Source organism: Ursus americanus, chromosome 13 (genome assembly GCF_024610735.1).
Source record: "Ursus americanus isolate L20-20 chromosome 13, mUrsAme1.1.p, whole genome shotgun sequence".
NCBI lineage: Eukaryota > Metazoa > Chordata > Mammalia > Carnivora > Ursidae > Ursus > Ursus americanus.
In genome coordinates, this window is record NC_142139.1 from 36,056,814 (window position 1) to 36,071,255 (window position 14,442).

Genomic DNA, 14,442 nt, shown 5'->3' on the forward strand with positions numbered 1-14,442 from the left:
ACGTCCATCCCAGCTGGACCTCACCGGGCCACCACAGAGACATTCAGAAACGTACGACCAACTTACTCCTCCGACTGTCACACTACTGTCATTCTTGATCAGTGGCTAAAGGGAATGTCTCTCTTATGCTCTTTCCTGTCCCTTAGTCTTTTCTAATACTTTTCTGTCCCTCTTTCACCCCCATGCTATGGGTTGAATCGGTGACCCCCACCCACAAAAAATTAAAGGTATATTTTAATCCTAACCCCAGTACGTCATAATGTGGCCTTGTTTGGAAATAGAGTTGCTGCTAATGTACTCAGTTGAAATTAGAGAGAAAGTAGAGTGGGCCCTAATTCAATATGACTGGTGTCCTTTTAAAAAAAAACAAACAAAAACCAAAAAACAAAAAATACCTCGTGAACAGAGACACACAGTGAACAGCATGTGAAAGTGCGAAGAGATTAGGGTGATATGTTTACAAGCCAAGTAGCAGCAAGGATTGCCAGCAAACACTCGAAGCTGGAGGAGAGCATGGAACAGATTCCTCCTCACAGCCCCCAGAAGGGACCAATCCTACTGACACCTTGATCTTGGACTTCCAGTCTCCAGAGCCACAAGACAATACATTTCTGTTGTTTGAGCCCCCCAGTTTGTAGTACTTGGTTATGCAGCCCTAGCAAACTAATACACCCAATCTATTGCTCCCATTTTCATGAAGAATTTTAGCTATTACCTCTGGAACCCCCATTTCATGTTAAATGAGCTTCCCAACATCTTTGTCTTCTTCCCCAAACAATCTCTCCCCTTCTGGCACTCTCTTGAGAATGGAACTTTACATGTGGCTCTCTCAAGTACTACTCACCCCAGTACTAAGTTGGCATTCTCTGGCTTCCTGTTGCTATTTCCAGGGATAGCTGCCCCATATATTGAAAAACTCACTCTTGCTCTGCAGATGAAGCCATTGAATATCTTCTACCCACCCCTCATCACTATTATTTTCCAACCATTCCATCACATTCATAGATAAATCTGACACCTGCTTCAAATTTTTCATCTCTACCCCAGGTCCTGCCATCATCTCAGGCATCTCTGATGGCTACACGAATAAGCCACCAAAGTCCTTATCCAGTGACTCAACTGCTACGGATTGCTCTCTTCAAACCCACTGGCCACTGTCTTCCACTTCATTCATGGAGCCTCAGGTGCCTTGTCTGCTCTACATACAAACCCATAAATCCCAAATGGCAATACATCATAACGGCCTAGCCTTCATTTTTCTCGTGGTCTCTTTCCTGCCCAAATTGTCTCTCTTCTCTTGGCTTCATAAAGATCTCTCAGCTCTTTGTGCCTCCACGTTGTCCAGAGGATGAGACCTGTCCTGGCTTTCCTCTCCCCCCTGGAACAGACCTCTTCACTGATCACTGACAGTCTCTCTTCCACAAAGGCAGAATACGAGAGTACAGATGTTTCCTGGGATATACCAACAAAGATGTGTGTGAAAGAGAGACAGAAAGACAGACAAAGACAGAGAGATGGAGGGAAGGAGGGAGAATTGGCAGAACGCTAATGGCTTGGGTAACTGGGCCACTTTAATAGTTTTCCATTTATTTCAGAGTAATAGTTACTTAGCTCACTTTAAATTTGTGTTATAGCAATCATTTGCCTGCTGCTCTTCAATTGTTCTCAATTACAGAACTGAGCTCAAGTTCTTTAGACTGTCTTCCTGGGCCAGTAATAATTTGATCCTGTCTACCCCTCTAGAATCACTTCCCAGCACTTCCTCCCTCTCACATAGTACAATCTGGAAGCTTTCTGCTTTTGGATAGGCTTCTGCCCGCAGTCTTTTCTTGCCTTCTTTGTGTAATCCCTTGAGGAAGCCCCTCTCACCCCCATCTCTGGTGAACTCCTAAGCCTCTTCAAAACTCACTGAACCATCCTCTGCAGATTCCTTTGGATAGAATTTACAAGTCTTATCTTTATTTTTTTTTTTTTAAGATTTTTATTTATTTATTTGACAGAGACAGCCAGCGAGAGAGGGAACACAGCAGGGGAGTGGGAGAGGAAGAAGCAGGCTCCCAGCGGAGGAGCCTGATGTGGGGCTCAATCCCAGAACGCCGGGATCACGCCCTGAGCCGAAGGCAGACACTTAACGACTGCGCCACCCAGGCGCCCCTACAAGTCCTATCTTCAAAACACTTCTTCGTTTTGTACATTCTTCTACAATTGTACTGATTCTCATTTTTCTTTCTCCCCCATGTATCTTTATGATAGTGCAGTCTCTCAACTTCAGCACTGCGGATATTTTGGACCAGTTAAGTCTCGTTGTGGATGGCTGGTCCACATATTGTGGGATACATTCAGGCAACGTAATGAAGCGATCCGAACCACAGGAAGTACGACACTGCTCTAGCAAGACGCCAGCGACTGCCCAGGCAGTGTCCATAGCACCTTCAGTTACTTCCAAATAAAGATGTTCTCTAGTTAAACATGATGTTTCACTGCTAAGAAAGACAAAGGAATTCTGTTGTATTGTGTTGTTTTGTTTTCTAAAAGCAAAGGGCATATTTGAAAAAGTTTTCTGAGCACCATGACCTAAGGCTAGTTTTGACTGTGTAGCTCTTAACACCTGCCAGGCTCTCACTCCTTGCTCATCTGTTTCCGCACCCTCTTGAAGCACCTTCTGCCAGTCCCTACCTGCCCAGCAGTCATTCCATTCCCCCCCCCCCCACAGCATGGGGCACAGCCCCCCCCCCCCCAGGCCCTCGCAGCTGCTCAGAAGCCAGCCTTCAGCAAAGGTGAGTGGCTCCCGAGGATGACTGCCAAGTCCACTGTCTCTCTGCTTCCTGTGCCAGGGCATTGGGCTCCTGTTTACTGGGCTTTTATCTGCATTTATCTTTTCAACCAAATGAATTTACCTTTTACTACCGAGGTGGCCTAAATCCCCCTTCTATCTTAATATGACTTCCTACTACAGTCCATTTTCTTGTCTAAGAGAGGGTTATAAATACTGGAGATGGGAAACAGACTACTTCTAGGAAAACCTCGTGAGTCCAGTTTGGTGCATGCGGGAAGGGTTCAGACTTCCCAGCACCACAGGGCAAGACTCAAAGAGGATATTTTATATTTAAAACAGAAGGTAACTTACGGCTTTTCTCCCACCTGCCAAATGGCCGGCCTCGCATCCTTCTGTTTGCAAAGTAAATTATGGAAAGACAAAGAGACTCTGGAACACTCAGCATGGTAAAACCAAATGGAGATTGTTTTTTTCCCTTAAAACAACAGTACACAATAGAAGAGAAGCTAAATCCTTCACCAGCAGCTGATGGGCCAATGTGACAGAGCAGAGCTATCTTCATCCAATTCTGTTTGCCTTTTGCTTTCTCTGCCTCGGCCTTTGTGAAAATACGAAGCGCTGGTTTTGTGCTCTCATGTTTAAAACTATTATGGCAGATGATGCAGGTTGGCTACCCCAATTTCCATTTCCAACTCCTTTCTGACTCCCTTCTCCCTTGTTCTGCCTCTAACTACAAAGCTGGAAACACTGAATGCTCACTCTCCCAGCTTCTCCTGAAGCTCGCATGGACATGTCAGGTCTTTTCCCCAAGAGGACCCAAGAAGAATTTTGCTGGGAGATTCTACAAAAGTGTTTGCCTTCCTGATATAAAAGATGGGTGTTTCTTGTGCTGCCTCCTTCCTCTTCTTCCCGCTTTGAATGTGCTCATGTTCCTGGAGCTGCAGTCACCATCTGAAAACTGTAAAGCACCCCTTCCATCAGTAGGCAACTCCACCATTCCACCAAGTGAGAAAAAGAAATCTCTTTCTCCAAACCTGGTAGACAACAGTTCTGTTGTTTGCTGCCAAAAGCCCTTATCATGAAAATAGCTGTGTTTATACTCCCGTCAAGTCCCTATTAGGTAAATGGGTTTGGGACACCCCTTCTCTCTTTCCTATGCACTTTCACCAGAAATCCACCAGCATAGAATGTGGTTACAGTGTGATTAGTCCAAAATCTGCCTCTCATTGAGCATTAATCTAAACCCATAATGAGATTATAGGTTGATTCCAGAAGACAGGTTGAAAAATCTAAGTCCTAGTCCTTGGACGCCTGGCCTTCAGACAACTAACATCTACCGAATGCTTACTATGTACTAAGCACTCTTTCAATGCTGCTTTAAATGAGTTAACTCATAAGAATCTCTGAGTTAAGCCCCAAGATCATACTCATTTGAAAGATGAGGGAACAAAGACACAGAGTAACTAACTTAGCCAAGTTTACCCAGCTAATAAGTAGCAGATGGCTACTACTCACATGGCTTGGACTTTCTGAGCCACCAGAGTTCACATCCTGAAGAACACATGCCTTAAAGGAAAAAAACCATTGCCATTCTACATATGCTGGCAAACAGACGAACTCCCATTTGCATCTTTGAGAGAACATCAGAGTTACTACACCTTATATAAGATAAAATCAGCTACACAGGGAAAGATGATTCTGCCCACATCAGAGGAAAAAGTGCATTTACATGAAATAATATTAAATGCTAATATGAACAAAAATAACAATAACCACTACCTTCTATTGTGGGCTTATCATTTGCCAGGCACTTTGCTAAGTAATTTTATGGGTCCTTCCATTCAATTCTCGGAACACTACAGAGGAAGTAAGGTAGATACTCAGCTGCCAGCCCCAAAGCCATTGCTTCCTCTTCTTTCTTGCACCCTGAGCCCCAATATTTTTTACTGTGTTTACCACCCTCTTGTCAAGAGCTCAGAGAAGTCTACGCTGTCCCCAGCCCCAGGGGAACAGTCATGGCCGGTCTCTGTCAATCCTCTCCTTTGCCAGCTGTTGATTCCAGCTAGATGGGTTCTTCCTCGAGAAGCTATAAACGAGGAGAAATGAGGGGTAATCTATTGGGAATTTCTGGGAAAGACTTCCCTCAGTAGTCGAGAGAAGCACCAGCAGGAACTGGCCATGTCATGCCAGTAACTGAAGCAGTCATCTTGCAACCATTAGAAGCCCACACACCAAAACAAACTGCTAAGCATGGCAGAGAAAAGAAGAGAAAGATAGAAAGGCGGGTCTCCCAGCAGCAGTATTAACTGCTGAGTTAACCCTGACACAGACTTCCCTCTACATTCCTTGTTCTATGAAACAAGAATATATACCCAATAGGTTCTCTTATTACCCCCATTTTAGGACTGAAGAAACTGAGGCACTGAGCGTGGAAACTTGGACAGTCAAAACTCCACCACCAGCAGCACTGCCTAAATCTTCCAGCTTCCTCCTGCCAGCCCGCAAAGCCCACCTCTTTCTTCACAGCCAGTAAGGAACATTTCAGTAGTGAGTTTTTTGAGCAATCATTCTGTTACCTGAACACCCGTGTGATGTTCAGATTAGCAGACCACAAGACGGCTTCAGAAAAAGCTTTGTCCTCTCCAAATTAGAACGTGGGACCTAAAGTCCTGACAAGATGCACACTAGATAAGACGATGGCATTCAAAAGAAATAACTAGAATAGATATGTAGATAACTGGGTGGCTTGTGCACGTCTGTCTTCCACTACATCCTTCCCCGGCGCTCTCCAGATCCTTCCAAGCAAGGGTGCTTGCCTTTCCCCAAACACAGTTTCTGCTCTTCCCCTTACAGGCCAGTCTAAGCCTTACCCCTTCTGTAGGACCCAGTTTTAACACTCCCATTTCCCAAATCCCCCCATGACAGTTGGTCTCCCTCTTCGTTGTACCACTACAGTATGTTATCTTATTATCCTGAATATTATCTTAATTTGCATATATAAATATATTTCCAGCTTCCTTGCTCAGATGATAAATGGAATGAAGGTAAACCTGTGTTTTATTCATCACTATAATCTCAATGGTCTACCAAGTGCTTTCTACTATGTACCTTACCTTAACGAGAGATTTGGACTTTAAAAAAATCAACCTTCTGAATCTTACAGCATTAATGGAGTATCTTTATGAATAAATATACAGCCTATTCTTTCTAAAACAAAGTGATTCATTGTTTTCTTCTTTTTCTTTCCTTTTTTTTTTTTTTTTTTAAGAAATCTCTACACCCAGTGTGGGGCTTGAACTCACAACCCTGAGATCAAGAGTGACACACTCTTCAGACTGAGCCAACTGGGCACCTCTGTTCATTCTTTTCTAACATTTTTAAATTGTTACATGTTTGTTTGAATTTTAGAGACACCAAAAGAGTGTAATTTTATGAACTTTTACCCTATGTAAAATTAGGATTTTCAAAGGACTTTCCCAGGATTTATGTTTCCTTTTTTCTCCCTTTCCTGCCCCCTCATCCCTCTGCTTAGTGATACAGAGAGAGGATACAGGTCCTGGGTGGTGAATAGAGAAAACAGGTCCTGTAAGGGCTATGCTAGGGCAGGTGGCAGAAATCAACTCTGTCATGACTGTAACTCTCTGACAGCACAAAGAGGTTGAAAGAAGTATTCAACTGTCAAAGAAAACCATTTAAGAAGCAGGGGCCCTGATTTCAAACCTGGACACATAAAGCTTTATGGCCTAATAAAGTAGGCTATCTAAGAGAAAGACCCAGATCATTGCAGTTAACATGAGCCACGTAGCAAAGTAAAAAGAACATAGCAACTGATGACAACTAGAGCCAGTTTGACCATAAGAAGTAACTTTTCTAAAAAGAATGACCATCAGTCTGGTCAGCTTTATAAGTCACACTGAGTTCACTTATGTTTTCACAGACTGTAGTACTTCTCTATTTGTGAAGACCCTTTCTCCTGGAGTTTGGTGTCCTGTTGCTTCCATATTCCTCTGCTGCTGTAGTCCATTCCTATTTGCATCGTTGGCTGGCTTAATTAGAGAACCAGAGTGCAAGGTGGGGTGAACCAACACTCATAAACTTAAATACCCTCTGTGTGTCAGAGGTGTGCTGTAATCCTCATGTAGTCCCCAGCACAACCCTATGATATGTCACTGGCTCCATTTTACAGAAGGGATTGTTTGACCTGTAAGTTCATTTGTTTTCACCACATCATGAATGGTGTGCTTGGAGCACTAGGGGCCTCTAGGTAGAGCTGGCGGACATCTGGTCACAAAAGGAAGTAGGAGGTACGATGAGTGTTCATTTGCAGAGTGATGTATATAAATGACTGAGAACTTTATGGCCTTCCATTCGCTATTTGAAAAAGGGCAGAGAAAGCAATTCTTACCAAATGTATGTTCCTCATGGCAAAGCCAGTAAGTGGCCAATGCTGAAACTTTTTTTTTTTACCCAAGTCAACAAACAAATGTGCCTGGGACAGATAAGATTGGCCTTAGGATTCTGAAAAAGTTCAGATTCACATGCAGAGCCTTTGGTCAATATTTACTTTTTAATAACTTCTAAAGGATGATATTACTCAATTACAAGGGTGACCACTTAGAACAAAGGGAATACACAGGAGGCCTTCAAGCCCAGTGCCAACCAGGATAGGTTTGTGGAACCTAAAATAAACCCATCACTTAAGAATAACCTATGGGAAATTCAGTCATTATTTCTGTAAGGGTGTAATCTGAAGAAATTATAATTATTTCATTTGCGAGAAATCTCTGAGGTGGGAAATAGGCAATATGAATAAAAGAAAACAGTGTATGTGATCCGTCTAATGCCTTAGACAATACTGAGAGCAACTGAATCAAGATGGAATTGGGAGAGGTCTACTGGGGTTTCGGAAAACGAGAACTGGTTATATTCAGTTAAATCACCAAGGAAATCAGGCACTCAGAATTAAAGTACAATAAGATCTTGAAAATTACCTAATTCAATCCCTAATGTTATAAAATTGGACACTACAGTCCAGGGATGGTTCTAGAACACCTGATTCTTGACACCCGGGCCAGCACTCTTCTCCTACTTTATGATGTTGTATAACACATCCGTTAGAATCAGTTATGAAGTATATATAACATATTCTACTATATACCTACTTTCCACAAGTAGTTATAATAGATTAGAACGAAAATTACCTCAAGCGTCCCCAGGGCCAGATCGGAGCCGCCTCCAACATGCAAATAGGAATTACAAATACTGAAATGAGGTTATTCTAAGGGAATTCCAGAGTAAGCTCATCGAAAAGTATACAGGAAATATGCCAGGAGACAGAATTCTAATCTCTAAATAAAATATTAGTCCCTCTGCCACAGAAATATAATGTACAATCTTATTTATTCTTGTTCAAGAAAAAAATAAAACACACCTAGAGAATTTTGGAGATCATGTGTAAGGTAAACTCAAGTACACTTATTCTCATAATTCTCAATTCCTTGCTAGAGGAGGAGGACTCCCTCGAATTGAGTGAGGTGAGTTAAGAACAAATAAAGCAAAGTATTACTTTACCCAGAAAATAACAAACACACAGAGCTCATTACCACAAAAGAAGTACGGCAAGGAATATGAATGGATTCATAAACGTTTGACCAAATTTATGAATGTCAGAGTCATAAATGGCTACTGAGAGTACACCTAACCTTTAAGGCTAATGTCAGAGAGGAAAACGATGTCCTTTCCTGGAAAATCCCTTGAGGCCTCTGTTGTCAACACAATATTGGGTTGGACAGAACCCTGGGCTGGCCTGAGAGAGCAGTTCTTAAGCTCCTTTTCACTAATGGGTATCTGGGCCAACTCTTCAATGGAAGCACAAATGAAAAACGTTCCATTTTAAACAGGAAGCTTGATGAAATGCTGCTGTTGGACGCTATTATTTACGTAATCAGAGCTGAACAAGAGGAAAAATTTTAGTTTTGGAATCAGAAGAAGGCAAGGTTTGAATCCAGGCCACGCCACTGAGTGGGCCCTGGGGCAAGTTACTTACTTTTCTGCACTCAGCCTTCTTTCCCACATGTGACTTGGGAGGAATCATATCCATTCTACAGGCATCTTGCTGAGACTTCTATAAGAAAACACTCTGTACACTGAAAAAAAAAATACATAGTATTATGTAGTAATAGCCAGTTTTAAGCAAATCTCAGTCACTTTGGGAGAGGGTCTGTGCAACATGAACACAGAGCAATCCTTGCTTTATCTTTCTGGAGAGAACTGATAAAATTCTTCACAAAGGACCCTCAAGACCCAAGTCAGATGTCCACTCCCCAAGGCAGAGTTTCTTTCTCCTCTAAATTTCCAGAAACCTCTAGTCATGTCTCAAAGCATTTGTATTATTATTTATCAGATTACTCACCTTCTTCATTAAACAGTGAGCTCCTCTAAGACAGATGCCTCATCTTATTCATCTTTGCATCCCTAATATTTATCATAATTCCTGGCATATAGTTGGCACTCAGTAGATTTTGAATAAATTACTTAATGTGTGGGTGATCCTGCTGTCTCCACTTTACAACAGTAAGGGAAAGAAATGATTCAACTATGAAATGCAATAAGTTAAAAGTGACTAAGGTACAAAATCAAGACTGATCCTCAGCTTTCCTAATTTCTAGACTTCAGTCTCTAAGTCCCTAATTTGGGAATAATAGCATCTTGGGTCCCACTTGCATAAGAAATAAAAGGCAAGACAAGGATCACTGAGTACTGAAATATTTACAAATGGCACATACTCACAATCCTAAAATCACATTCCTAAAAATCCTTTAAAATAAGATGACTATAATCTTTGACCATAACATCAAACTTTAGGTAAGTACAAGATTGCAGAGAGTCTGATCACCACCATCATCTTCCTCAAAGAGAAAAGGTAAATAGGAAGTTAAAGAAGTATGCATGCCAATAATATAGAAAAAGAATTATATACTATATACTGTATAACCGAGCAGAATTATCCCAGGTATGCAAGGTATGCAAGGCTGTTTAACCTGCAGATGACATGATACTATATATAGAAAACCCTAAAGACTCCACCAAAAAAACTACTAGGAACTGATAAATGAATTCGGTAAAATCACAGGATACAAAATCAATGTACAGAAATCCATTGCATTTCTGTACACTAATTAAGTAGCAGAAAGAGAAATGAAGAAAATAGTCCCATTTAGAATTGCATCAAAAATAATAAAATACCTAGGAATAAACCTTAGCCAAAGAGTTGAAAGACCAGTAGTCTGAAAACTATAAAACATGATGAAAGAAATTGAAGATGACATAAACAAATGGAAAGATATTCCATGCTCATGGATTGGAAGAATAAATATTGTTAAGATGTCCACACTACCCAAAGCAATGTATAGATTTAATGCAATTCCTATCAGAATACCAACAGCATTTTTCACAGAACCAGGACAAATAATCCTAAAATTTGTATAGAACCACAAAAGACCCTGAATAGACAAAGGAATCTTGAAAAAGAACAGAAGTGGAGGTATCACAATCCCAGACATCAAGATATACTACAAAGTCGAAGTAATCAAAACAGTATGGTACTGGCATAAAAATAGACACAAAAATCAGTAGAATAGAATATAGAGCCCAGAAATAAACCCATGATTAAGTGATCAATTAATCTTCAACAAAGGCACAAATATGCAATGGGAAAAAGTCTCTTCAACAATGGTGTTGGGAAACCTGGACAGCTACATGTGAAAGAACGAAATGGGACTGCTTCCTTACACCATATACAAAAATAAACTCAAAATGAATTAAGAACCTTAATGTGAGACCCAAATCTATAAAAACCCTAGAGGAGAGCACAAGCAGTAATTTTTCTGACATCAGTCATAGAAATGTTTTTCTAGATATATCTTCTGAGGCAAGGAAAACAAGCTAAAACAGACTATAGGGACTACATCAAAATAAAAAGCTTCTGAGCACAAGCAGTAATTTTTCTGACATCAGTCATAGAAATGTTTTTCTAGATATATCTTCTGAGGCAAGGAAAACAAGCTAAAACAGACTATAGGGACTACATCAAAAAAAAAAAGTCATCAAAACTAAAAGACAACCTACTGAATGGGAGAAGATATTTGCAAATGACACATTTGATAAAGGGTTACTATCCAAAATATATAAAGAACTTACACAACTCAATGCCAAAAAAAACCACAAATAATCTAACTAAAAATAGGCAAAAGACATGCACATTTTTTCAAAGACAGTCAGATGGGCAACAGACACATGAGAAGATGCTCAACATAACTAATCAACAGAGAAATGCAAATCAAAACCACAATGAGATATCACCTCACACCTGTCAGAATAGCTAAAAGCAAAATTATAAGAAACAACAAGTGTTGGTGAAAATGTGGAGAAAGAGGAACCCCCATGCACACCACTGGTGGGAATGCAAACTGGTACAGCTGCTGTGGAAAACGGTATGGAGGTTCTTCAAAAAATTAAAAATGGAATTACAATTTGATCCAGTAATTCCACTATGGGGTATTTACCCAAGGAATACAAAAACACTAACTCAAATAAGTTACATGCACCCTTATGGTTATTGTAGCATTATTTACTATAGCCAAGATATGGAAGCAATCCAAGTGTCCGGCGGTAGATGAATGGATAAAGAAAGTGTGGTATGTATACAATGGAATATTACTCAGCCTTAAAAAAGAACAATATCTTGCCATTTGCAACAACATGGATGGACCTAGAGGGTATAATGCTAAGTGAAATAAGACAGTCAAGGAAAGACAAATACCATACAATTTCACTCATACGTAGAATCTAAGAAACAAAACACATGAATAAAGAAAAAAAAGAGAAAAACCGAGAAACAGACTCTTAACTATAGAGAACAAACAGATGGCTACCAGAGGGGAGGTGGGTGGGGGGATGGGTGAAACAGGTGAAGAGGATTAAGAGTACACCTGTATGAGCACTGAGTAATGTACAGAATTGTCAAATCACTATATTGTACACCTGAAACTAATATAACACTGTATGCTAATTATACTGGAAATAAAAATTTTTAAAAATTAATTAATGTAACCTATCACATTAACAGGCTATAAATGAAAGTCACAGGATCATATCCATAAATGCAGAAAAGCATTTGACAAAATCCAACACCAATTCATGATAAAAACTCTCAGTAAGCTAAGAATAGAAGGAAACTTCCTCAAGTTGATAAACAATAGCTACAAAATATCTACAACTAACATCATACTAAATGGTGAGAAATTAGAAGCTTTCTCACTAAGATCAGGAGCAAGGCAACAATCTCCCCTCTTATCATTCCTTTTCAACATTGTATTGGAAGTTCTAGCTAGTAAGACAAGAAGAGGAAAAAGGGAAGGGAGGGGATGGGAAGGGAAGAGAAGGGAAGGGAAGGGCATACACTTTGGGAAGGAAGAAATAAAACTGTCTTTGTTCACAGATGATCACCTATGTAAAAAATCTGTAAGAATAAACAACAAGAAAATAACCTCCTGGAACCTACAAGCAATTATAGCAAGGTTTTAGGGTACAAGGTTAACATACAAAAGTCAATCTCTCTTCTGCATAACAGCAATGAACAAGTGGAATTTGAAATTAAAAACAAAATACCATTTATAATTGCACCCAAAAACACTTAGGTATATAAAGCTAACAAAATCTGAACAAGATCTCTACAGGGAAAACTATAAAACTCTGATTAATAAAATCAAAGAACTAAATAAATGGAGAGATATTCTATGTTCATTGATAGAAAGATTCAATATTGTCAAGATGTCAGTTCTTCCCAAACTGATCTATAGATTCAATGCAATCCCAGTCAAAATTCCAGCAAGTTATTTTCTGGATTATCAACAAACTGATTCTAAAGTTTGTATGGAGAGGTAAAAGGCCCAGAACAGCCATAATAATATTAAAGAAGAACAAAGTTGGAGGACTGACATTACCCAACTTAAGATTCACAATAAAGCTATAGGAATCAAGACAGCATGGTATTGATCAAAGAACAGACAAAAAATCCATGGGACAGAAGAGGGCCCAGAGGGGCGCCTGGGTAGCGCAGTCGTTAAGCGTCTGCCTTCGGCTCAGGGCATGATCCTGGCGTTGTGGGATCGAGCCCCACATCAGGCTCCTCCGCTATGAGCCTGCTTCTTCCTCTCCCACTCCCCCTGCTTGTGTTCCCTCTCTCGCTGGCTGTCTCTATCTCTGTCGAATAAATAAATAAAATCTTAAAAAAAAAAAAGAAGAAGAAGAAGAGGGCCCAGAAACAGATCTTCCATAAACAGTCAACTGGTCTTTGACAATGGGGCAAATATAAAACAATGGGGCAAGCATCATCTTTTCATCCAACTGTGTTGGACTAACTGAACATTCACTTGCAAACAGATTGATTTAGACACAGACCTCATACCCTTCACAAAAATTAACTCAAAATGGATAACAGACCTAGATATAAGATGCAAAACTATAAAACCCCTAAAAGATAACACAGCAGAAAACCTAGATGGCTTGGGTATGGCAATAACTTTTCGGATACAACACCAAAGGTACAATCCATGAAAAAAAAATAATTGATAAGATGGACTTCATTCAAATTAAAAACTTCTGCTCTGTGAAAGACAATGTCAAGAGACTGGGAAGATAAGCCACAGACTGGGAGAAAATATTTGCAAAAGACACATCTGATAAAGAACTGTTATTCAAGATCTACAAAGAATTCTTACAACTCAACAATAACAAAACAAACAACCTGATTTAAAGATGGGCCAAGGACCTTAACAGACACCTCACCAAAGAAGATATGCGGATTGGCAAATCAGCATATGCAAAAATGTTCCACAGCATATGTCATCAGGGAAAAGCAAATTAAAACAAGATACACCGTACACCTATTAGAATGGCCCAAATCCCGACTACCGGCAACACCAAACGCTCATAAGGACGTGGAGAAACAGAAATTTTCACTTACTGCTGGTGGGAATGCAAAATGGTACAGTCACTTTGGAAGATAATTTGGCTGCTTCTTACAAAACAAAATATACTCTTAATAAAACCGTACCATTCATAAAGTATGCTTCTTGGCATTTATCTAAAGGAGTTGAAAACTTATGTCCACACAAAAACCCGCACGTAGATGTTTACAACAGCTTTCTTCATAATTACCAAAACGTGGCTACGAGCCCTGAAAAGACACGGCAGAACCTTAAATGCATATGACTAAATGACAGAAGCCAGTCTGAGAAGGCTACATACTGTAGGACTCCAACATTCTGGAACAGGCAAAACTATTCCAGAGACAATAAGAGGATCAGTGGCTGCCGGGGGCTGGGGGTGGGGAGAGATGAACAGGCAGAGCCCAGAGGATTTTTAGGGCAATGACAATTCTCTGTATGGTATTACAATAACAGATACATGTCCTTATGCGTTTGTCCAAACCCACAGAATAGATGCACAGCACCAAGAACATAACGTAAACCATGAGTGATCGCGTGATGTGTGCGTGGAGGTTCCTCAATGACAACAATGTCCCACTCTGCTGGGGGGTGCTGATAATGGGAGAAGCTATGCATGTGAGGGGGCAGGCAGTAAACGGGAAATCTCTGTATCTT

The 14,442-nt window shown here is 40.3% G+C and overlaps 1 protein-coding gene across 7 annotated transcripts in view; it reads right to left on the bottom strand.

The window, feature by feature from the left end:
- Positions 1 to 14,442, bottom strand: part of TTC29 (tetratricopeptide repeat domain 29) — a 468,751-nt gene that overhangs the window by 371,193 nt on the left and 83,116 nt on the right. For 6 of the 7 annotated variants that reach the window (XM_087866494.1, XM_087866489.1, XM_087866491.1 and 3 more), the window contains one exon: positions 8,823 to 8,922. The exons of the other annotated variant lie outside the window; for it this stretch is intronic. The gene's annotated coding sequence lies outside the window, so the exon portion shown is untranslated. The remainder of the gene's footprint in view (positions 1 to 8,822; positions 8,923 to 14,442) is intronic. 7 annotated transcript variants of the gene reach the window in all.